General features: G+C 44.0%; 1 protein-coding gene across 5 annotated transcripts in view; it reads left to right on the forward strand.

Annotated features, from left to right (window-relative positions):
• Positions 1–24,576, forward strand: part of PRICKLE2 (prickle planar cell polarity protein 2) — a 347,221-nt gene that overhangs the window by 220,612 nt on the left and 102,033 nt on the right. The window lies entirely within an intron of this gene.

The raw sequence follows: 24,576 nt of genomic DNA on the forward strand, positions 1-24,576 counted from the left end.
AGCAGCTCTTCTCTAAAAGAAGTGTAGCTATCCTTAAAAAATAATCATACTAAAAGGGGAGAGGGCTTAAAAACAAACCACGCACCTGGCTGTGTTCTTGCATTTCGGCTCAGGATGTCAGAAACCATGAGAGGCTCTGGGAAATGAAGACTTAGCTGAGACTTCCAGGTGAAGAAATGGCGCTGGAATTATTTAGGTTGAATTTTAGCCAGTGCTTTCAGATTAGAAATGGTGACAGAGCTCCAGAATATGACTGCACAGCCTGGCTGAAACACATGACTCAGTGCGTTCTCTACATTGGGTTTCTTGGAAGAGTGTCCACAGTTAGCTCTCCTTGCTCTTGGTTTCCCCAAAGCCAATCACAGCATTACTAATGTGCCATGGAGGTCTTGCGATGAAATACAGATTTTTAATCCCATTATTTTTTGTTATGTGGTCTTAGAATATGCTGGGGTCTCATGGGAGTTTTATGAACCATAAATAATCCGAGCTTGGCCAAATCACACTGGGTTAAGTGATCTGTACCAGCTGTGATGCCGTCCGCTGGTCCAGGCGTGGCTCTTGTATAACTTCGGCACGTATGTGATTTCCCCAGCGAGGCAGTTCTGCTTCTAGTCATTGCATCCATGGCCACAGTCAGGGGAGGGCTCCAATGTGCTGTGACGCTGCAGACAGGGACTGTCAGGTACCAGAGCTGCAGCTTGCAAGGCTGCAATTTGCTTTGCTTGAATATCTCTTCCCAGGGAGTGTTTTAAACCATCTCAGTGAGACTTAAACTAAATGAAGCAACCTGGTCTCCTTGCTGGAGGCTGAATTGGCTGCTCTAATCCTGCTTCCCAGAAGGCTTACTGGCTGCTGATGGCTTTCACAGAGTGGTCAGGATGAGTGTCCCCTTGGGCTCCAGAGTAAGTCACAACTTTAACGGAATTACTGTATTTTGGAAATTTGGATTTTAATGCCTCCTTGAGTGCTTGTAAAGGTTTTACCTTTCCATCAAATGCTCTTTCCCCTTGGAAATTCTTTTTTTAATGTGAAAATTAAAACATGTTGGCTCCATCAGGCATTACCGTCTGTAAACAATCGTGGGACCGCCAGAAATTGTAAAACAGCATTGTTTGAAATGGCAGGTTTGTAAAGGTTCACCATGCAATGTAGGGGAAAAAAATTGGAAGGAAGGTGCATTCATGGAAGCTTAAGGAATGAACAGGGAATTTAGAGGTTAGGCAGTAGGGGATGATGTTTATCATCAAGGGCTCAGACTCTGGATTCAGAAAGAGCTGAAAATACTTCGAGCTACCTTTCTGGGTATTGTTTCCTGTATATATCATGAGAAGAGCAGTAGAACCAATAGGCAGGGTGTAAGGATTCAGTGAGATGACATACAAAAAGCACCTAGCACAGTGCTAGCCACATAATAATTATTCCATAAAGGTTAGCTATTACTGTGGTGGTGGTTGTGATTGTTACCTTTTTATCATCTTTATTCTAAGCGTCGTTGCTAAAAAATAAGACAGTCCACTGAAAAGGCAATATGCTCACATCCGTTTGTGTGCAGAGAGGTTTAGCCAGCAGCAAAGGTGCCATCTTCAGTCCCTGTAAGGTCCCAAACCATTCCCACTCAAAGGAACTTTCCACTATTTCAACTCTGTGGACTGAGTTGACAGAATAAAGTGTATTGTCCAGGCTACTGTATTTTGCTAAACTAAAAGTGCCAGGATGGTAGAATGAAAATCCTCTAGCATTAGCTGGGGCTCAGGCACCCTTAAAGAAGGTCTCCTGTTTGGCAGCTGACAAGTCTTCTGTAGAACGCTGCGGGCTCCAAATTGGAATCAGTGCATTTCTGGATTTCTGTACACGTTTCTCCTCTGATCCAACGCTGCATGTGTGAGAGGCCTGCCTTTTCTTTCTACTTTCTGTTCAGTGCGGACACTAAGCATTTTCTCCTTCACAGAAGCCTTTAAATATGGCTTCACCTGCTGGATGGCTCCTCGGAAGTTCCCAGGCTTCATTTACGCCACCGTATGGGTGACTTTAGCTTATGGATCAGCTGTTAAGGGAAAAGAATGGGCCTCCCTTGCTCACCTGCCTGTGACCCAGCCCTCTGCCCTTGATTTCTGTCCACAGACAAGATCCATCCTTGCTAGGCTTTCGCCCTTCCTCTTTTGCCAGTGAGCATACTTCAGTCATGCTGTTTGACAGCTGTTTCTCCCTTTCCTTTCAACGTCTTTCTTTTAAATTTAGATGAACTGGAACTCCAGTGCAGAGGTCTGAAGGACAAATTAAAAGTGAGTTAAAGGAACCAGAGGAGTCCGGCATGAAGTTCTTTCTCCAGAAACTCAGAATTGGGAGTTGATCACTCCAGGTTGCCATGGCCTTTAGTAAAGTAGTGTTTTGCATGGAGAATCATAGTTATCCCTTGATAACAGCCCACCTGCATTGCCTCCTGATCGTATACGTGACCTTAGAGCCTAAGCTCTCTGAACTTTGGTTTCCCCATATAAATATTAGAAATAGAGACTTCCTTGACAGTCCAGTGGTTAAGACTCTGCACTCCCAATGCAGGGGACATGGGTTCAATCCCTGGTTGGAGAACTAAGATCCCACATGCTGCATGGCACAGCCTAAAATTAAAAAAAAAAAAATTAAATATATTAGAAGTAAATTTCCCTGGATTCGTGGGACTCATGGGCTTGCTGGGGGATGGTGGCTGCACCTCCCTTGCCCAGTTCCTGGCTCGTACTAGGTGTTGGACTTTCCTTCCTCTGCTGCTGATGATTTTGGTATTTCCCATTGGATCCCAATCTGTGAGCCACAGGGGGCAGTAGTTTTCATATTCATTCAACAGAGGAAACTGAAGGCCAAAGAGAGAACGTAACTTACCCTAAATGACACAGCTGGTGACAAATCCTGGTACCCAGTGTAGCGCTGCTCTCACATGGATTGCAGACGCTCCAAGTTTGAGCAGGGCTGTTAACCTCCCTTCTGTATTGTTCTCCTTGAATTAGCAGAAACCTCAGAAGCCAAAGGCATGGTCTTCTCTCTTCTCTGTTGTTTTCAAACACCCAAGAATCAAGATGCTCTGTCCATCAGACAGGAATTCTGGGTGGCATTCGGGTGGAGACTTTTCTTTTGTGCTTGAAGATCTACAAAAGCTTTTCTCTATTCACTCCCTCCCTGATTGTCGTGCTTATATAATCAGGTCATTGCTGGTGACCATGAACTATTGCAGACTAGGAAGCTTGAGGGCTAGGCATTGGCAAAATCTGTTTTCCTCATTGATGCTCTGGGCTGACACTTGGCCCTTTGCTCTTGTCCCAACCTGAAAATATTTTTAATGAAATATTCTCGTTTTTATATCTTGTCCATGTGTGTGTGGAATGTGTGTGGGTAGAGGGGGTGTGTTTGAATGAAGCAGGGGAGGAAAGGCTGGATAAGATCACACCGAGTTTCCAGCATCATGAGTCTCCGCAGTCTCCACTGGGGACCTGGACAGTGATTTCGGAGACTTGGCTTTCTTTCTTTTTCTTTTCTTTTTTTTTTTGGCATGTTGTTTGAGCAGTTCTTTGTTCGGAGTCTGAAATCCAGAGGCCTGCTTCTTCCATTATTTCCCTGGGGACAAGGCAGAGGGAGAAAGAAGCGGGCATGCGGGGGAGAGGCGGTGGAGGGGGGAGGTGTGGAGAGAGAGAAGCGGAGAGGTTGGGTGGAGGAGTTAGGAGGAGAGGCGGGAGGGAAGCAGCTGGGAGAATATCAGAGCAATCTCCAAACCACCATGGAAGTGCAAAGCTGAAGTTCCCTTTGGCTGAAGTCACAACTCAGAAGACAAGTACCGCGGTTGTACTTCAGCTAGAAATACCTCTACCCATCTGTCCTACAGGATCCATAGTGCAGCCATTTTAAATTCTAAAACCCTACATGGGGCTAAACACAGCAAGAATTTTCCACCACAACACCATGGCCTATTTTTAAAAATGCATTTATTCAAAAGAGCACATCTTCAAGTACAGTATGAGCCTGCCTTTCCTTGGTGGGTGCGTAGGGTACACTTCTGGCACGCATTTGGCTGTAAAGTCCATAAGGTTCAAGTCGGCCGAACTGGAGACTCAGATTTTATGAGAGCTGACATAGAGGAGACACAACACCGTCGAGAGCACAGGATCCAGAGGCATCGCTGGTTGGAAGTGGAGGCATCAAGGGAGTCAGGGCCAGCCTTGTTTGAGAAAGTGTGACCAGAGTCTTGCTCACTCAGGACAGTAGAGTGATCCTTTAGGAAGAAGGAATAATGGTGATTTCTGAAACCCCCTTCTTCCTGGTCCTGGCAGTTGTGCATAAACCATCCTGGGGCGCTGGAGGGATTGCAGGCACCATATTTCCCCTGGGATGTGGGATAGAGTTGGAGTCCAGGTTGGTACCTTTTACAGGCCAGCGCTGTGGCTGTCTCACAATAGACGTAACTTGAGTTACCTCCATTTGCCTCACATTGGGAGTACCATTGGCCTCAGCTCCCCCATCCCTCCTTGGTTTTTAAAAATCAAACCTTACACATAGGATCCAGCCCCATCCAGGGTTAAAAGTAACTGGGACAGGGATTCTTAGCATTTCATTTCAACTGGGCAGGATGCCATTTTTCCAGCTCTTTTCTTGCCATCCATTCATCAGTGTGAGTCCTCAGAGATGCTTGTTCATGAAAGTTCCAGGACTCAACTGAGAAACAGCTATACTCTCTGTGGTCACAGGGTCAGATATTTTTCAGGATAGCTGTTAGTGTATATGTCAGTGTATGTTCTGGGTATCTATGTGTCTGAAATAGTTTTTGTGTTAGTGTGTGAATTCATAGAACAGGTAATAAGTATCATAGGTTGAACACTTACCATGTTCTAGTTGATGTGAAGGGTGCTTGACATACCTTGCCTTGTTAATTCTTACAGCAATTACACAGCTAGATATTATTAACTCTATGTAGTAATGGAGAAACCAAGACTCCTGGAAGTTAAGTAACTTGCCCGACGTTACACAGATAAGAAACAGTGAAGCTGGAATTCAAACCCAGGATCATCATCCTCCAAAGCCTGAATGATGTCCACCATTCTGGGCCTCCTTACACTTTTTACTATAATGTATTATGAATGTTTTTTCTTTACCTTCTAGATCTTCTCTATGGAACCCTCATGGGAGAAATACCTCATTATGTAGCCACTGATTTAAAATCCTTTTGCTGGACCTTTTGGTAAAATTGGCAACAGCCAAGAGACTGTATCAGGTACAAAACAGAACCGAGTAGCTTGTTCACCTCCAGCTTTGAATGTGGCTTTTAGAATGGAAGTGTGAGGTTTGTTGGAAAGTCAGTTAAGACACGCTCTGATGAGCAGTGAAAGCTCCGGGCGAATGGAAGCAGCCCTTTTGCTGGGCTAGAGGGAACTGGGTGATTCTGCTGCAAGGCTAGTGGGGTCTAGAGAGGGGGCCAGGCTTCTTGGCTTTTGATTGCCCGTTGCATGCACATCAGGTGCTAACTAGAAGGTATGTGCTTCCCCTTTCTGAGCCTCAGTTCTCTCCTCCCTAAAACGTAGGTCCAGAATTAGATGGTCTGTAAGTTCTCTTCCGGCACTGACCTGGATGAGTATGAACTTTGAGAAGAAATTCACCCTTGTTGGTGGAGGCGTGTGATTTTTACCATCAGCTGTTCTTGGGTGGAGAACTGAAAGGAGGTCAGGTTTTATATCTGGACCTGACCTCTGTGTGTTGTGAATATGCGCTGGAATATGAGAAGCGGTAGCCCTCCAGAGAGTGACTCGGAGCTTCCTGCAAAAACCTCTGACCTTTGGATATTTCAGACTAGTGCAGAGGGGGGTGTCTGCATCCCTCAGTGTGTCGGTGCCGCTCCTTCACGCTCAGAAGCCCTCTGGGCTGTGTCACGTTTGCCGGCATCCTGCAGAGCGTCTGAGACCAAGACCTCTCCAGTTTATTGTGTATACACCTGGGGGTGTTTATGAAATGCAGACTCTGCATTTTTAGCAAGCTCCCTGGTGATGCTAGTGCGGCTGCTTCTCAGCCACCCTTGTAATAAGCACTGAGGGCTGCACAGAGAAGGAAATTTGACTAAATTCAGAAGGCCCAGGTTCCAGTCCCAATTGTGTCATTCCTTATAGCAGTAAACCTCAAATAGATCTCTTAGCTGCTCTGTGACTCAGTTTCTCCTTCTGCGGAGTAATGAAAGTAATTAATAACTAACAGTTAATGACTGCTTACTGTGTGCCTGGCACCATGCTCACTATTTTTTTATGTGCTGTATCTTAACTAAGTCTCATAATAACCTTATGAGGTAGGTTCTCTTATCAGCTGCATTCTATAGAAGCTAAACACAGAGAGGTTGAATAACTTGCCCAAGGTTGCACAGCTAGTAAATGGCCAAGCTGGAATTTGAACTCATATCATTTGACTCTGAAGCTTGCACAACTTGTAGAAATGATAGATGTGAACAATCCTGGAACTTCTGTGTGTTATGCAAGCATACCATATAAATAAATGCATTTATTTGTATGATATGTATTATTTATAAATGTTTAGCACACCTGGAATTATAAGAAGCTGGTGTTTCCCAGATGGGATGGTATTGTTTTTAAGGGAAAAAAATATTGTTCCAGCTTATATTAACTGAAGTCAAATGCTTTGTGAAGTTTTGAAGAGCACAGGTGTTTGCGCTGTTGTCTTGGGTTGTTCAGCTAGGAAATGAAGTGTCAGCTAAGAGGAATGTGAGGTTCTGATTAACTGAATTTCTGGCTGTTTAGAATTAAATCCCATTTTGTTTTCAATCTTGTTTTTGCAAATTTGGACAATATATCCAATCACTTTTCTGCCTTACAGAAAAGCACAGTTACCCGACTGACTGTGTCTTGTGATTGAGGATATGGCAGCCATGTAAATTACTACCCTGAACACGACTTTCCTGCAAGTGGATTGATTGTGGGTTGATTGTGAGCATCATCTGAGTTTGATATCTCACCGCTCACTGGACCCCAGGCTGTGATCTGGCAGGATAAACAGATGTCTGCTTTCTTCCCTCACCCCTCCTTGTTATTCCTCTAGAAGCTTCTATTTGAATGACAGAGGAAATCTTCAGTGGGGAAAAGTATTCTTACTTGAATGTGTACCCATGCTTGAACCCCATTCTTAGAAATGTCCCAATCTGGGCTTCCCTGGTGGCGCCGTGGTTGAGAGTCCGCCTGCCGATGCAGGGGACACGGGTTCGTGCCCCGGTCCGGGAAGATCCCACATGCCGCGGAGCGGCTGGGCCCATGAGCCATGGCCACTGAGCCTGCGCGTCCGGAGCCTGTGCTCCGCAACGGGAGAGACCACAACAGTGAGAGGCCCGCATACCGCAAAAAAAAAAAAAAAAAAAAAAAGAAATGTCCCAATCTTAGTAGGAGTATGGCAGATACCTAGCACCTGCATCGCCAGGCCCCCATCTCCCTTGTCCATTGTGGACCTCACTGATGACACACCACATTCTTTTTGTCAACCTCCGGCACCACTTCAGAATCCTACTCAACACAGCACTCCAGGTAGCCTGTATTCATCAGTTGTAGTTACCCTAAGAGATTTAAGTTACATGTCATGTCTACCCTTGGACACTCCCTGGAAGTTGATTCTCCGCTTTTTTTTTTTTTTTTTTTGGCCATGCTGTGCAGCATGTGGGACCTTAGTTCCCCGACTAGGGATCAGACCTGCGCCCCTCAGTGGAAGCGTGGAGTCTTAACCACTGGACCGCCAGGGAAGTCCTGTTCTCCTTTCAGTTTAGTAAATATATATCAAACACCTCTTAATTGCTTAGGCATGATGAAAAGAAATTCTGTTTTCCACTTACTCTGCATTTATTCTTCCTCCCCAAAGTGGATGACCTGAAAGCTTTTTGGAAGTTTTAGTTAAGATTTTCATAGTTTGTTTTTCTTTCTCTGGGATCTACATCCTGATGTTCTAATTAATATGGTGACCATTCTTAAGGTTCCCATCACTTTTCATTACCAGCGATGTAGGGTCTTTATCCCGCTTCCCTGCTCTGATGCTTCCAGAGGAATACCTGCTTTACAATGAACTGTTTCCTGTAGGCATCCTCTGGGCAGCTCAGCCATTGGCTAGGTGGCCAGTGCATATGCAGTGGCTGCTCTTGGCTCACAGCTGTGATGCCCTCGGCTAAAGCCCTTTCCTGACAGCGTATCTATCAAGATTCAGGAGTTCATTTAAATTACTGCCTAAGTCTCCTACTTGCGTTTGAGGTCATCATCTCAGAAGTCACCTGGAGAGCCTGTAAGGACTAGAAGCTTGCCACCAATTGGGACAATGAATCCCCTCCCCTAAGCCCCTCCCCTGCTTCCTGTGCAGGTTGGGCCACCACTTTGAAACACCTAGCTCGTTAGGAAGCAGGGTGAAAACGCAGAGCAAAGAATTCACATGTGCCTGTCTTAACAACAGGAGCTTGAGTTCTTGCTTGAATGGCTTCTGAAAGGCAAATAGCCTGATCGCTGGGCTTGATTTTGATCAGCCTAGCTTGAACCTGCCTTCCGTTCACCTTGTCAATTGGGCTGCGTAAACACCAGTGTGGTTTGCCCTTGCCATGATTAAAAATTGTTTTCAATCCTGTATCATTGAGTTTCTAAGATTCAGCATCCTAAGTGGTTGTGATGATATCGTGTGCCATTTTGAATTTTTAAAAGAAACCTGTGCGAAGAGTGAGAAATGGAGTATCTGCAAGATATAAGGCACTGTCTCTGGGCCTGTGAGGAATAGCAGAGAGGACCTTTTACACTTAGCCAGTTCTCTAAACCAGGTATTTTTTAACTCAGGATCCACAAGCACCAAAGGACCAGCAAAGATTGACGAACTTTTTGAAATTAAACGCAGAATTTTCTATGAATGTATGTATGTTCACCTTTTTTTTTTTTTTTTTTTTTTTTTGCGGTATGCGGGCCTCTCACTGTTGTGGCCTCTCCCGTTGCAGAGCACAGGCTCCGGACGCGCAGGCTCAGCGGCCATGGCTCACGGGCCCAGCCGCTCCGCAGCATGTGGGATCTTCCCGGACCAGGGCACGAACCCGTGTCCCCTGCATCGGCAGGCGTACTCTCAACCACTGCGCCACCAGGGAAGTCCTGTTCACCCTTTTAGGGGAGAGGATCCCGCCTTTCATCAGATTCTTAAACGTGTAAAGTCACCTGAAAGGTTAATAAGAAGTGCTGTATTGGATGGTAGATAGTTGTAAACTCATCCAGGAAACTCTCCTAAGGTTTACTTGGGACTGGAAGAAACTATCCTTTGGCCCTATAGAAATACATCACTGTTCTGCGAAGCTACCCAGGAGTTAAGATGAAGCTCTGTGGAGCTGGAAGGAGAATTACCTGGTTCTCTTCCATTTTACAAATGGGTAAATTGAGGGCTGTAGTCTCAGATGCCAAAGCCACAAGAGTACTTCTTTCTTCTCTGTTTCAGATACTTTTTATTATTCACTTAACAGTTCAACAGTTTTTTTGAACATTTACTTTAGGTTAAACTGGGGGTTTTCAGTCTTTCTATATTCAAGGCATTCTTTCAAATATTGGACATTTTGCAGTACACTTAGCGGAATTAAGTTACACTGCAGTTATGGTATACAGTTCTTGGTTGTTCTCAACATAAATATATTCTTCTCTGCCCTAACTTTCCTTTGTCTTGTTTAATCCTGGAAGAAGACAGTCTTTCTTTGGTGTGGTTTTGCTGATGTACTACTGATCATATAGTTAACTCACACTGTACATTTTGGCATCATTTTAACAGTATACATTTTTAGTAATTCCATAAAATACATATTAAAAAGTGAAAATTTTACATACTGATTCTATCTTCTTTGTGTGCCCATGAAGTGTTCAGCCTCTAGTTAAGAACTGCCAAGCTAGATTCTGGGCTGGGTATTAGAGATTCAAAATGTTAAAGAACTACCTACTGAATGCTTATTGTTCTAGTTACAAGGTAACCTCCTTGAGCTTTTGGAAGTTATATTATCGTGGGAAAAACATTTAATAGATACAGCAACAGGTAAAATAGTTTCTGACAGTGACAAATGTTAAGAAAAAAATTAAAGGATAATAGAATGGAGAGTGAATGAGAAGGGAAAATGGGCAATTTTTTTAGGGTTCTTGGTGGAGGTGCCTTTGAGTGATTACATGGATAATGAAAAATAGACCAGCTCAAAGAGCTCAGGGTAGGATGCTCCAAGCAGTAAAACAGCCACTGCAAAGATCCTAAGAGAGGGATGGCCTTGGCACACACAGAAGCACAAAGGACAAACAAAAGGTCATCGGGGCCGAAAGATGGTAGAGAAGGTGGGGAGTGGGTCAAAATGAAGTTGGAGAGACAGGAAAGGGCCAGATTAAATTGTATCTCGGAGGCCAAGGTTGGGGAGTGTGTACTTTATTCTAATTATAGTGGGAAGCCAGTGGAGCTTTTTCAGCAGGGGAGTTGAGTGTTATCGCCATTGTTTTAAAAAACAAAACAGTTAGTAGAAAATAGATTCTAGAAAGGAATGAGTGGATACAGGGAAGAATAAGTAAGCTGTTGCCAGGCAGGAGGCGATGGTGAATTGGACTAGAAGGGTAAAGGTAGAAATGGTGAGTAGAGGCCACTCATCCCATGCACCAAGGGAGTCCACAGTCTGGGCTGTTGTTCAGCTCAGCCAAAAGCACGTGGGCGTTGCTACATCCCCAGGTTTGGGGGTGGGAGGTGTGTCTAGGGGACATAGATCCTTCAACCATCACCTTGTCAAATCTGAATATAACAGACTCTTAAATATTTGCAATGTCTCACTCCTGTAGACCATGTGAATTCAATTCATCCAGGGCTTCTTTCCAATAAAACATGAAACCAGGAAACGTTATTTTCTTTCTCTGTACTTCCCTGCATCCTCTCACTGCTGCAGCATGAAGAGACTAGTCATGGCTCAGTACAAAACCACAAAAACCTTTCCATGGATCGGGCTTGAAGAAGAGAAATCAGCATCTTGCCTTTTTTGACTGTACCCCCCTCTGGGAAACCTTGAGAAATGGGTTTTGTGTTTTTCCCTGGACTTGACTGAAGCCAGGTCTCCCCTGAAAATAACATCTCTCGCTGTTGTGTCTAACTCAATATCAATTGCAGGGCCTTACTTCCAGCCTCGGTATTTGGTAAACACCCAGTTTCTTGACACTCTTGTTTCCCAAGTCCGCTGGGGTCATCTTGAGCCTTGGCCTCATTCACTGAGGATCATGGATTTCTGGGAAGTCTCTACCTCCAGCCCTTCAGCACGGGTATTAAAGGGCCCCTGTCAAGTTTTGAAGGGTGTGACCATTGCCAGAATCCCCACAAACCGAGCCCCTGAGGGATGCTCTCGCCAGCTGGCCCACATCCACACCAGAAATGGCTGGATTTCAGTGGTTCTCTGTGTATGGAGCTGGCTGAGTTCCCCTGGATGAAAGGCAGCCTAATATAAACTGAAAATGTTATTAATAAGCAGCCACTTAAGAATTTCCTATGACTTGCCAGTGATTTGGGGGCCTCTATGTGAACAGGGAGAAAAGCACAACTTGTTTTACATGGATTAAGGGACCAGTGCAGTCAGTCTGACAGGGCCCCAGAAAGGCATTCAGGTGTTTGGTGAAGGGCTCTGGAATCTAGCAGATCTAGGTCTGCGTTTCCATTTTCATCCTTTCCCAGCTGTGGGAGCTTGAGTACGTTTCAGAAACACTTTGAGCCTTGGTTTTCCCATCTGTAAAATGAGGGTGATATTAATAATTCCCATCTCTTAACTGTGCTGCTATGAGGATCAACTAAGGAATGCGGGGAAAGTGTTTAGCACAGAACCCGGTGTACACTCCGAAAATGTCTTCTTCGAAAGGAAAGTTGGAAAAAGCATACCCTAGAAGTAGAACCAAACTGACTTGACTTTTCCTGGTTCAGGGTGAGAAAAAGTAGATGTGGCGTTCTAGACACACCACATTTCATAGTAGCAACCACAGCACTTGGCTTCTTTGAGCTCCCCCTTCTCCTTCTATAAAATGGCAATAATAACCCTTGTTCCTCTGACTAACTTTGTAGAGATTTTTGGCAATTCAGAGAATTCCCTGAATTGGAAGTGCGTGGGCAGCTCTGAAGTACTTGATCAGTCCCAGGGTCATTAATTTAATATCCAAACCTGTCTGCCTTATTGTATCTCGCTAAGAACCAAGGTCGCTTCTATGACCTTGAAATATTAGAAGGATGGTAAAGGGTAAGTAATCCTTTGGTAAAGATAATAATCCAATTACCTTTCTCAGTCCAGCACACCTTAAAGTATATACTAGGTATTTCATAAAGACTTGTAGGAATGACCTGTTTGCCACCCATCTGTTTTTCCATTGATCTGTTTCCATCCCAACTAGAATATATTAGTAGGGGTTAGATTGACTTCTGGAGAACCAGAACCATGACTATTTTCATTGACTTGTTTTACTTTTTGTCCCTACCCAGAGCATAGGGCCTAGCAAGCTGGCACAGAGTCAGATTTCACTATACTCAGCGTGCTGTAGATATTCAGTTATTTAATCCTAATAGCAACTCAGTGAAGTGGCAGTTAGGATTTGAACCCAAGGCACTGTGCCTCCGAGATCTTAATCCACTGCACTATATATTGTTTTTAAGTACTGAGGGGATATTTAATGCTTCAGATTTGGTCTACATGGGCTTAGCCAACTTCTTACACACAGGAGGTAGAGACTGAACAAGGACTTGGGCAGGTGGCATGGAAGAGAAAGGCAAACAGAGATATTTTCTGGAGTCTTCCAATTCTTGAAGTTGGGAGGTGAGGAGTGTTAGAATTCAGTGTGCAGTCATTTCCTCAGAAACTGTTCCCCTGAAGGACTCATCTGGAAAGGAGGAACTCTTGGAACATGATCTGCTCGATGTCCAGTGAAGCAAAAGCATACATGCCGTAAAATCATGGTTAACATCTGGGCAAAGAGAAGTGGAGGAATTGATCCATGCATAACCATTGGTTATGCCTGGATCTACCTTGGTTTCTACCAAGGGAGAAACCTTGGTTTCTTGGTTTCTTCTTGGGGAGGCGGTTGGTCTGACAGCAGTTCAGGAAATCAGAGCTTCTCTAGGTACCTACAGCCTTTCCTACGGATGCAGTGATGGAGGTAGCGGTGTTGCCATGGAGACACCATCAGTAGCCAAGTTCTTTTCCTTTGAGGGCTCACTCTTTCCACTCATTACGATGCTCAATTAGCTAGCTGCGTGTTCGGTAGGCAGATTCCTCACTAGCCTGTGAACATGTTTACAGTAAAGTGAAAACTCCTTCACCTGGGTTGCATGTGTAGTCCTCCAGCTGCTAGCCTGTCACCATCTTAGACTCCTCTCAATATCTTGTTGACACCTTGTTCTCTCTCACCTCGTGCCTTTATTCAACTGTCAGGGATACTCCTTCCTTCTCTTTTTACCTAGCAACCTCCTACTCAGCAAGTTGTGTGCAGTGCCCAGCCCATGGTAGGTTTTCTATTAATAACTGACCTAACAACAAAGTCACAGGACTGTTCGCTTTGTTTCAAAACTTATTTTGAAAACTTGCAGTGTTATATACAGTTTACAAGAATAGCATAATGAACTTCCAGGCACCCTTCTAGAAATGTCTTTGGCTGACATTTGGCACTTTTGTGCTGCTTGTTCCCTTCCTCCCTCTCTTTTTTGCATGTGCCCGCGATGCATACACATAGATTATTATTTTGGCTCAACCCTTTGAAAATAAATGACAAACATAATCCTTTACCTGTATGTATTTCAGCATCTATCTCCTAGGAACAAGGACACTCTTTTTTTTTTTTTTTTTTTTTTTTTTTTTTTTTTTTTTTTTTTCTTTTTGCGGTATGTGGGCCTCTCACTGCTGTGGCCTCTCCCGTTGCGGAGCACAGGCTCTAGACGCGCAGGCCCAGCGGCCATGGCTCACGGGCCCAGCCGCTCCGCGGCATGTGGGATCCTCCCAGACCGGGGCACGAACCCGCATCCCCTGCATCGGCAGGCGGACTCTCAACCACTGCGCCACCAGGGAGGCCCGAGGACACTCTTTTAACTAATCCCACAAGTACTCTTGACTTTGAGATTTATGCTCTAGCTCCTTGTGGCCTAGATCTTTGCGTCCCAGTCAGATAGGGGCTCCTTACTGTTTTGTTTTGTTTTAATCCCTCACAACCACCACCAGAATGCATAGTACACAGTAGATGTTCAGTGAATTCTTGTTTAATAAATGAAGCTGCCTTCAGCGAACACTTGCAGTAATACCCTCTTCCCCCTTGGCACTCACCTTTCCAGGGTACCCTGACCCATGGTTCCTCGTTCGGTAGCAGCTGTAACTCTCTGCTCTAGCCTGCCTGTCTCGTGTGTGGGGTGGGCCACAGGGGCCCAGGTGTGGTCTTCACCCAGTGACTGTTGGGAATTGGGGGATAAGTACTCCTGCCTCCTTGATTCTCCAGTGGGACATCTCTGAGGAATGTTCTATACCATCTCCCGAAGCTCCTCAACTGAAATGAGTCTCAGTTGCCCAGAGCTTCAGCTGCTCATTACCTCTCCCTGCGTAAGCATCCTTCCCTGCTTCCCTTCTCCAATTCCCTCTCAGGCCTTTTTGGGGTCACCTCCCAAACTTCTTTATGTTCAGATGCCTTCCAAGGATCTGATTCTGGGGAAACCCAATCCAAGACATCATTCTTCAATTGCTGAGACATCAGACCTGGAAATCAGAGTCTGGTAAGAGATACTCAGAATATGAAAAGTCATCCAACAGGCTTATTTTTTTTTTAAAGGAAATGTGTTTCCACTGCTAAAAATTCCAAGATAAATTAGTCTGAAGTATGTTTCTTCATGAAAATATGAATTGACATATTAAGAGAGGAAACAACTGCCACTAGATCCTGTAGCAACTTTGGCAGTGCCTGGGAGAGAGAACCTCCTCTAGGTGCAGATGGCCAGAGCCCCTGGAGCCCGGGCAGAGGGCAGGGAGTTGGACGGCCCCGGCAGCGGGTTTTGGCTCTGTGCTGGCACCAACCTCGTACCCAGCTGGCCCTGTCACAGTCTCCACCCTTGAGCTTCTGTGTTTTTTAGGAAACCGTTTTTCCTTTCTCACAGAGATAGAAATCTTGCTTCCAGACATGGCGAGTGTCAAGGTTCATGCCTGGGTCCCTCACTCAGACGGAGTGTTTGCCAAAAAAGGGGAAAAACACAGTATTGTGGCTGGGGGGAAGGGGTAAAGGAGCCAGTGAGGCTGCAAATAACAGGATATGCCAACGTCTGGGTATCAAGACAGAGGAATATAGGAATTCCAAGGGGAAGGGAATTAAGGAGAAAGAAAGAGCTTTCCTCACCCATTAAGATGGGACCATCCCCTGAATCTCACGTCGCTGCTTGGGCTTTGGGACAGGCAGTGGCTCAGCCAGTTTGGTCACTGTCATCCAGGACGACAGTGATGGGGGAGGGGAGGCCACACACCACCTCCTGAGAATGACTCATGCCACACTCTTCCCCACCTCAGAGCCTCTGCTTGCTTTCCCTCTGCCTGGAAAACTCTCTCCCTGGCCTTTCTCAGAGCTGCTTCCTACTTCGTCTTCTAGTCACACCTCACATGTCACTTCAGTGGGGAGGCCTTTCCTGTTCCGTCCTCGGCCCCTCTCTTATCTCCTTGCTTGTTTCCATCATGACACTTATCACAACCTATAAATGGCAAGTTTATCTATGTGTTTACCTGACTGTTGTCTGTCTTCCTCACTTGACTTGAAGCCCTGTGAGGTTAGAGATACCGTCTGAATCACTGCTGTATGCCCGGCATCTTCATACAGTGCCTAGTACACAGTACCTGCTCAATCACTGTTGTCTGCCTGGGTGGTTGGATGGATATGGATGGAAGGATGGTTGGACAGATGCAGGGAAGGATGGAAAGATGCACAGAAGAAAAGAAGGAAGATTTGGCCACTGTCCTTAAAACAAGGTGGTGGGAAGAACCTTGGGCTTGGAGTCAGACGGCGTAGGTTCTAGTCTGTATCACTTCAGTCGAGTTGCTCGTGAGTTTGTAGAACTCATAATTCATCTGCGTGAAATGGATGAAAATGCCAACTTTATAGGGCTGCTGAGAATGAATAAAGGAGATAAACTGTGAAACAAAATGACTATTATAAACCTTTTGTAAATGTAAGAAATAATATTAATATTAGAAATACAGCTGCCGTGTTCACCCTTACCGGCCATCCTCCAGTAGCAAAGTACGTACTGGAGTCAGGGCCCTGGGGCTCAGACCTGTGGTGTGGAGTCCTTGATCCTCTGGGGACAGACTTCTGCCTCTCGCAGCATCCTTATCTCATTTCGTCTCAAGCCAGCCTCAAGTATATTATCCCGCCTGCCTTCCTTCCTGTCTTCTGATCCTCCACTTGTGTTTTTGTGAGGCGTGTGGAAGGTAGGAGCTGAAGCCCTGTGCGTGGGTCATGTGATCATGTGACGCATGTGATTTTGGAGGGGAACAGGTAGTGTTCTTTGTGATAGTTCAGTTTTGACAATTCTGACTTATTCCTCACGGGAGTATCTCAGCGATATCTTAAAGCAGGGGGACCCCACTTCCAATTCTCACCGGCTCCCTTACTCAGCACGGTGATGCCTTTTTTGGCTAAGAATACGCACTGTTTCTTTATTCAATTAGATCCAGGCAGCCTGCAGCCCAGTACAATCTCTCTTCACTCAAAACACATATTTACCTGTTTTTTAGTAAAAAAAAAAAAAAAACAGATAAAGTGGGAAAGGTGTTCCAGAGTGCAGGAAACTGAGAATAATTTTTGGCTCATTTTAGGCCGGTGCTCTGCATGTGTGTGCTACGTTTCCAATAAGTTCTCATTGGAAATTTGAGGCAATCGGGCAGCAGAGCAGACTGGGGAAGCCTGGCTCCTGCCCAGCCCCTCGTGAGTCTGGCCTGCCGAGGACAGATCCTTTAGGTGGTTGGCAGTGACATAAGTTATCACACCTCTGAGAGTCTGCGGACCGATGTACAAAGGCACAATTCAAAGCCAGGGCTTAGTGGTTTGAAATTATCCATGCCCCATCTCTCCCTACTTGCACAGAAAATTGGAAGTTGATAGCTGTAGAAATCTGGTTTTCAGATGTTTTTTATCTGAGGAACCTAACTTAACTCTGTGATACCCGTAAGTGTATATTGCAATTCCAACGTTTTTGGCGTCTTCCACGCTACGTAAATAAATTCTCTGATCCTGCTACAGGGCACCAGATCAGAGCAAACCCACTTATCTGCACTGAAGAATGCACATCTCCTGCCGAGAATGTTGTGTGTACATGTGTGGGTAGCTCTGGCTCGTGTCTTTTTATTTCGGGCCAGAGTCTTGGTCCTTGCTGATGGCGTGCACATAGAATGAAATCTGGTCTCTGGTTTCTTAACATGAGGGGAAAAGGGGACCAGCAGCTGTTTCTGTTTAACAGTGATTATCTCTGGGATTGTGAGTGCTTGAATTATTTTTCTTCTTCTTGCTTATCTGTAATTCCTGATTCTTTTCTACATACATTGTATATTGTTTTTCTTTTTAGGATAAGGCGGTAGTAGCTTTAAATTACCATAGGAGAAAAAGGCTTCTTCTTTTCCTCTTATTAAGAATGAAAGGAGTTATTCTTTTGCCTTTAGTGAACTCAAGTCATGGAAGAGTTTAAATACCTAGGACACATTTATTATTTAGCAAAAAGCTATGGAGGCTTTTGGGTTCTTTTAGCCCTCTGTCTTTAACAAAAATGTCTTTTCCAACACCTGATCTCAGCTGCCTGAGGCGTTGCCATATTGAGCCCAGAACTTTGCATTCCTCATCTGTCACTTGATTTGTGTTGGGGCTGAGCCACTCTTCAAGCAGTCTGTCCTTTGACCCTGTGCATAAAAGTGGCCTGAACCTGATCTGACCATGGACTTGGGACACAGAAGCCCATACCACAGGGGAGGTAGGAGGCAGGACCAAAAGCAGGCTGGCAGTGAGAGACACTGTTCTGGTGGCTGGTGTGGTCCTGCTTCTCACCAGCATCTTTTCACACACATGCCCCAGAGGTACCTAGCTGAGTGACAGGTGGGCTTAGTGATATAAGAGTTTAATACGTGGTAGTCAGGAGGGGTGGGCATAGATCCCCTGGAACAGTTTTAAAAATGTACATTGTCCAGAGACCATCCGGTAATGTTGGTAGAACATGCCAGTTTTCAGACTCTACTCTGACTCAGGTGCTCCCCTTCTAACTGGGAGGCTAGCTGTAGAGAAATGTCCTCCCAGTGCATGTCAGAATCACCTGGAATGCTGGTGGACATGCACTCCCGGGGCCCTGTCTCAGTCCTATCAAATCAGAGTCATTGGGGCACATCACTGCTCCCCAGTCATCTCCACGTAATGTCTTAGAAACCGGATATACCATTTCCTATGACTAGAATCATCATTATCTGCAGAGTTTGACGATTAGGAATTATCTGTCTCTTAAAAGCCATCGATAGCCTCTGTGTTTCTTTTTGTCTTTCTACCATCTGTCAAATGATTGGGCACCTACTTTATATTTTGATAATACTAGAAATGACCTTGAACTGTCCTGGGAAGTATGCTGGTTTCCCGACTTGTGTCTTTGGAACCCTTGGGAGGTTAGGACCATGAAAATGCCTGGACATTGGGAGAAGGTTGAGCTCGAGAGAAGTTGGGCTCCGGGCCTCCTTCTGTCACATCAACTTGGGCAGCTCTGTTGTATATATTGAGTTTCCCCATGGGAGTTCTTTTGCAAAAAATATTCTCCTCTCGTTAAAAAAAGAAGAAGAAGAAGAACAGGATGAAAGAGAGAAAGAAGGAAAGCGGGGGTGGGGGGGAGTTAACGATGTGTTTCCAACCCTATCCAAATCTAGAAAACTGCAGTTTATGACTTGAACTTGTCAGCATCGTGTGACAACGGAAGACTCCGTTCTTGCCTTCATCCTATCGCTTCTCACACAAAGCAAGACATTGTGGTTCAGGATTCAGTGTTATAAATAACCTGTCAACATCTCAAAGATGAGACACCCCCCCAGCAGACACACCACCCCCCAGTCTATTTATAATGAATCGTTCGGAATCACGGTAGGTGAGTTAATTGGTATAAATTGTTAGTCATTTTGCAAATGGTGTGGTCACTGGTGCAGATGACCAGAGTACTTTGACACGGTTCACAAGAGAGCCTTCACCTGCCGGTATTGTGTATTTCACGGAAGAGCCACTGGTGGCTTCTGAATACAGAAGCGAATGAATTTACAGCTGCAGGTTTCGGGCGGGGGGTGGCAAGGGTTGTTGCTGGGTAGAGGGAAGGGGGAAGGAGGATGCAGGATCTCCGCTCTCTGAATCATGCCTTATTCCTTGGAGACCTGTCATTCACAAACCCAATTAGGTACAGGTAGAATGTCACCTCTGACAGAATGAAACCAATGCAAGCTTTGTATGATTGGGTTCTTTAATGAAATCCTGCTTTACTAGCAGGTTCTATTTTCATAAATGTCTATTTAAAAAAAAAAGCCAAATCATATATTTCCCCACGCACTCCTGAAAAGCTTTAATCAGTCTGTCGAAACAGAGAGCTGTTGGGTGTTGCTGTGTGCATTTTGCCAAGAGGGAGAGAAAGATGTGAGGACCAAGAGGAATGCTCTCAGCTTTACCTCTGACCCCTCCACACCTTTCTCAGCATCTGGGCCTTGCGTTCCTCATTTGTAAACAGAAGTTGTTAAATTAGTCTCTCCAAAGGCTGTCATGGAAGCACTCAAAGGTTAAAGATTCTCTGCAAATAATAATGCCTTGCCACAGAAGTGCCCGTTAATTATAAATGAGGAATGGAAGGCAGGCAGCTAGCAGGGAAAATACGTAGGGTCCTTGTGGTTTTGATTTACCTTTTTTTCTTTTTCCTTTTTCTTGTTTCCTCTTTGGTTTTGATTTTTCTGAATGTGTTTGTTGTTCAGGAGTGAAAGGCTGTTCTCTGGTTGGAGTCAGGTATGCCCTCTGTAGGTTCTTATTAGGGTTCGGGGGTCAGATTGATCCTACTTTGAATCTCTGTTCTGCTGGCTATTTCAGGTGTACTTTGAACATGCTGCTTAAACTCTCTGAGCCTTTGTTGTCTGGAAAGTGGGGGTGATGTTTCCTTTCTCGGATGACTGGCGTGCGAATCTGGGCTCGTGCGTGTCAGGTGTAAGCAAGTCAGGTGCTGTGCATTCTGCTCTGGTGCCTCCACGCCAATCCTGCTTTTGCCCTTATCCGGCTTCACCATTCTTGTTTTGCGTCGCACTTAGCATCTTTAACGTGCTATTGTATATGATCGAATGATTTGTTATGTTTGTTGCTTATTGTTTGTTTCTTCCCCTCTGAGAATATAGGTTCTATGAGGGAGGGGATCTTTATTTGTTTTGGCTGGGTATCAGTAGTGCCTAGAGCAGTGCCTGGCAGATGGTAGGTACTTGGTGGTTATTTGCTGAATGACTAAAGAGGGCCCGAAGCCCTTGCCCCTTTCTCCCTTCTGTTCAGGCTTCTACTCAGTGAGATTCATTATGGATCTGGTTCTTTAATTCTGTGTTTTGCTTTCATCTTGTCTTTGTTCCTTCTTCTGGAGCTTCGAAGTTCATTAGATTATGTCCATCCAGCGTTAAAAAGTGTGCTGTTCCCTGCCTTGCTGAATAAATGAGTTTCCTTGATGAATATTCTGGAGACTGCATTTAGAAGAAAGATCTCTACATTTTGGTCTAAACGTATGACTTTCTACTAAAAAAACCATTAGTTACCAAAGAGCTTCCTCAACTTGCTTAAGCACACTGAAACTTTTTTCTTCCCTTAAGTCATAAACTGACAAAAAAGTTTTGGAGGGAAAAAAAAACCCAAAACCCTGACTGCTTCCCAAGACCCCTGACTTCTTTACAGTAGCTGATTAATTAAAGAGTTACTGTTAAAATGAGCTCAGACTATTTTTAAAAGCAATAGCCAGGGTTTGGATGAAACTTCTCTGAGGTTGGAGATGCAAACCAGATCCAAATGTGCATTCTGTCTGGGTATATCTTCAGTCGGATGAAAGGCAGGAAGTGGGAGAATCTGACAAGCCTCACTTGGCTGGACAAAACTGATTTTGTTTCTTTAAATGCATTTTGGTGTCAAAATTCAGGCCAAGACATTAAAAGAATAGGGACAAAAACCGACTGATCATCTCAATAGATGCAAAAAAGCATCTGACAAAATCCAACACCCTTTGTTGATAAAAACACTCAATGACTAGCATAGAAGGAAACTTCTTCAACTTAAAAAAGGAAGGTTACCAAAAACCCCACAGTTATGTAATACTTGATGGTGAAGGTCAGGAACAAGACAAAGAGCTCCACACTTGCCACTTCTGTTCACTGGAGGACCTAGCCAGGGCAATAAGGCAAGATAAAGAAAAAATCAGCATTAGATTGGAAAGGAAGGAATGCAGCTGTCTCTATTCACAGATGATGTGATCTTGTATATAGGAAATCCTAAGGAATACACACACACACACACACACACACACTATTTGAACTAATAAACCAGTTCAGCAAAATTGTAAGATACAAGATCAAGGTACAAAAATCATTTGTGTTGCTATACACTACAATCTGAAAATGTAATCATGCCAACAGTTCCATTTACAATAACGTCAAAAAGAATAAAATACTTGGGAATGAACTTAACAAAAGAAGTGCAAAACTTGTACCTGAAAACCACAAAATATCATTGAAAGAAATTCGAGTAAACTGAAATAAATGGGAAGACGTTCTTTGTTCATGGATTGGAAGACTTAATATTGTTACGATAGCAATACTCTCCAAATTAAAGATTCAGTGCGGTCCCTATCAAAATCCCAGCTTGATTTTTTGCAGAAATTGGCACCCTAAAATTTATATTGATAATTCAGATGTCAGGGGCCCAGAAGAGCCAAAATAATTTTTTAAAAGAAGAACAGAGACTGAGTGAACTGATGAGGATGATTATAATTTTTGTGACTTTCTGTTTGAATTAAAAAAAAAAAACAGAGTTGGAGGACTCACACTTCACAATCTCAAAACTTACTACAAAGCTACAGTATCAAGACAGTATGGTACTAGCATAAGGATCCACATATAGATCAATGGAATAGAGTTGAGAGCCCAGAATAAACCCTTACATTTATGATCAATTGATTTTTGACAAAGGTCAATGCAATTGAATGGTGCTGGGACAGTTAGATAGGCACATGAAGATGAAGTTGGACTCCTACTTCCTGCCATATACAAAACGCAACTCAGAATGGGTCATAGACTCAAGTATAAGAGCTAAAACCGGGCTTCCCTGGTTGCGCAGTGGTTGAGAGTCCGCCTGCTGATGCGGGGGACATGGGTTCGTGCCCCGGTCCGGGAAGATCCCACATGCCGGGAGCGGCTGGGCCCGTGAGCCATGGCCGCTGAGCCTGCGCATCCGGATCCTGTGCTCCTCAATGGGAGAGGCCACAACAGTGAGAGGCCCGCGTACCGCAAACAAACAAAGAAAAAAACTAAAACCATAAAACTCTTAGATGAAAATACAAGAGTAAATCTTAATGACCTTGGGTCAAGCAACGGTTTCTTAAATATAATACCCAAAGCATAAGGAACAACAACAAAAAAATGGACTTCCTCAAAACCAAAAACTTAGGTGTCTCAAAGGACGTCATCAAGAAAGGGAAGACAGCCCACCAAATGAGAGAAAATTTTTACAAAGTATATATCTGATAAGGACTTGTATCCAGAAAGTATATAAGGAATGCTTTCAGTTCAACAATAAAAGGACAGTTTTAAATGAACTAAAGATTTGAATAGCCATTTCTCCAAAGAAGATATATAATAAGCACATAAAAAATGCTTAACATCATTAGTCATTAAGGAAGTACAAATCAAAACCATTGTAAGATACCACTTCACATCCACTAGGCAACAATCAGAGAAAGGCAATGTCAAGTGCAGCAAGAATGTGGAGAAAATGGAGCACTCGTTCATTAACAGGTGGGAATGTAAAAAAAAGAGCAGATATTTTGGAAAACAGTTTTGATAGTTCCTCAAGATGTTAAACATAAAGTTACTGTACGACCCAGCAATTGCACTCCTAGGTAAATACCCAAGAGAATTGAAAACATATATCCATACAAAGAAACGTGTACGTAAATAAAGCACCATTATTCAAAACAACTAAAAAGTGGAAACAATCCAAATGTCTACCAGTTGATAAATGGATAAACAAAATTTAGTATATGGAATATTATAATGCAATAAAAGGACATGCAAGATTGACGCATGCTTCAACATGGATTTATCTTGAAACCATCCTGCTGTGTGAAACAAGCCAGTTTCAAAAGACGGCATATAGTAAGATTCCATTTCTGTGAAATTTCCAGTACAGGTAAAACCTTAGAGACAGGACATAGATTAGTGGCTGCCAGGACCTGGGGGGAGGGGAAGGTGGGAAGTTACCGCCCACGCACATGGAGTTTCTTCTGAGGGTGAAGAAAATGTTCTGACATTAGTGGTGATGCTTCCACATCTCTGAGATGTATATACTAAAAACCAATGAATTGTAGACTTTAAAGTGGTGAATTTTATGGTGTGTGGATTCTGTCGTCACTAAGCTGTTGTCAGAAAAATTCAGGCGCATGGGGATTAGAATTCTGGGCTGTTTCATCAGTTTTATAAGGTGCTACTGAAACTAATTCTGAAGGTCAGAATACAGGTGCAACCGCTTATTTTCTTAAAACTTTTTCCTTCTTTCTCTTTTTCCTTTCTTTTTATTTTACTGGTAGAAGCTAGAAACGCTCTTGTGTTGCTGACATCAGCGTTTTTATTGCTGCATCATTTTTGTAGCCGTGGAAAAGGGAACAGATGGTAATCTTAAAAGAGAAATGTTTTATTTGGGGGAGAGAATTGTATCTTTGGCTGCTATCTTTTGAAATAATTCACATGCATGATCCTCTGGTATATTAAAAAGAAAAGCTACCAACGTGGGCTAATTTGGGGTTTCTCATTAGAATTTCAAACCTACAAGTATCTTTAGTGGAGGTGGAAATGTCTTTCCCATGAGATCTTAGGGTCAGCTTTGTTTAATGGGCAAAAATATTTTTGCTCTTCTTAAAGAAGATCTCACCTGCAGTTATTTTTATAACCACTTCCTTTCCCTAAGGTCTAGAAACCTTTTATAAAAACGGAATGTTGTCACTATTTGTTAAACCTACTGGTAATATTTCTGGTCTGCATATGTATTGTGTATATTTAATTACTCTTCCAGTCAAGGAAATTGTGGTCATGGTCCATATCTAGTGTTCTACCTAGTAAAATAAGAGGTATTTTGACATTCCTCTTGGGATACTGATGTAGAAGAAAAGGTTGCGGTCCATGTTTAAATACCCTTAGCATGCTTGCCTGGTGGCCTCTGATGGCTCAGGACATTTCCAGGGATGCAGTGCCACGCCTTCTACCAAGACAGGCGTGCCGTGGAACTCTGCTTCAGATGCCAGAAGCTGGTTGCC

This window comes from Mesoplodon bidens (genome assembly GCF_964165515.1).
Source record: "Mesoplodon bidens genome assembly, chromosome: 10".
Taxonomy (NCBI): Eukaryota; Metazoa; Chordata; class Mammalia; order Artiodactyla; family Ziphiidae; genus Mesoplodon; species Mesoplodon bidens.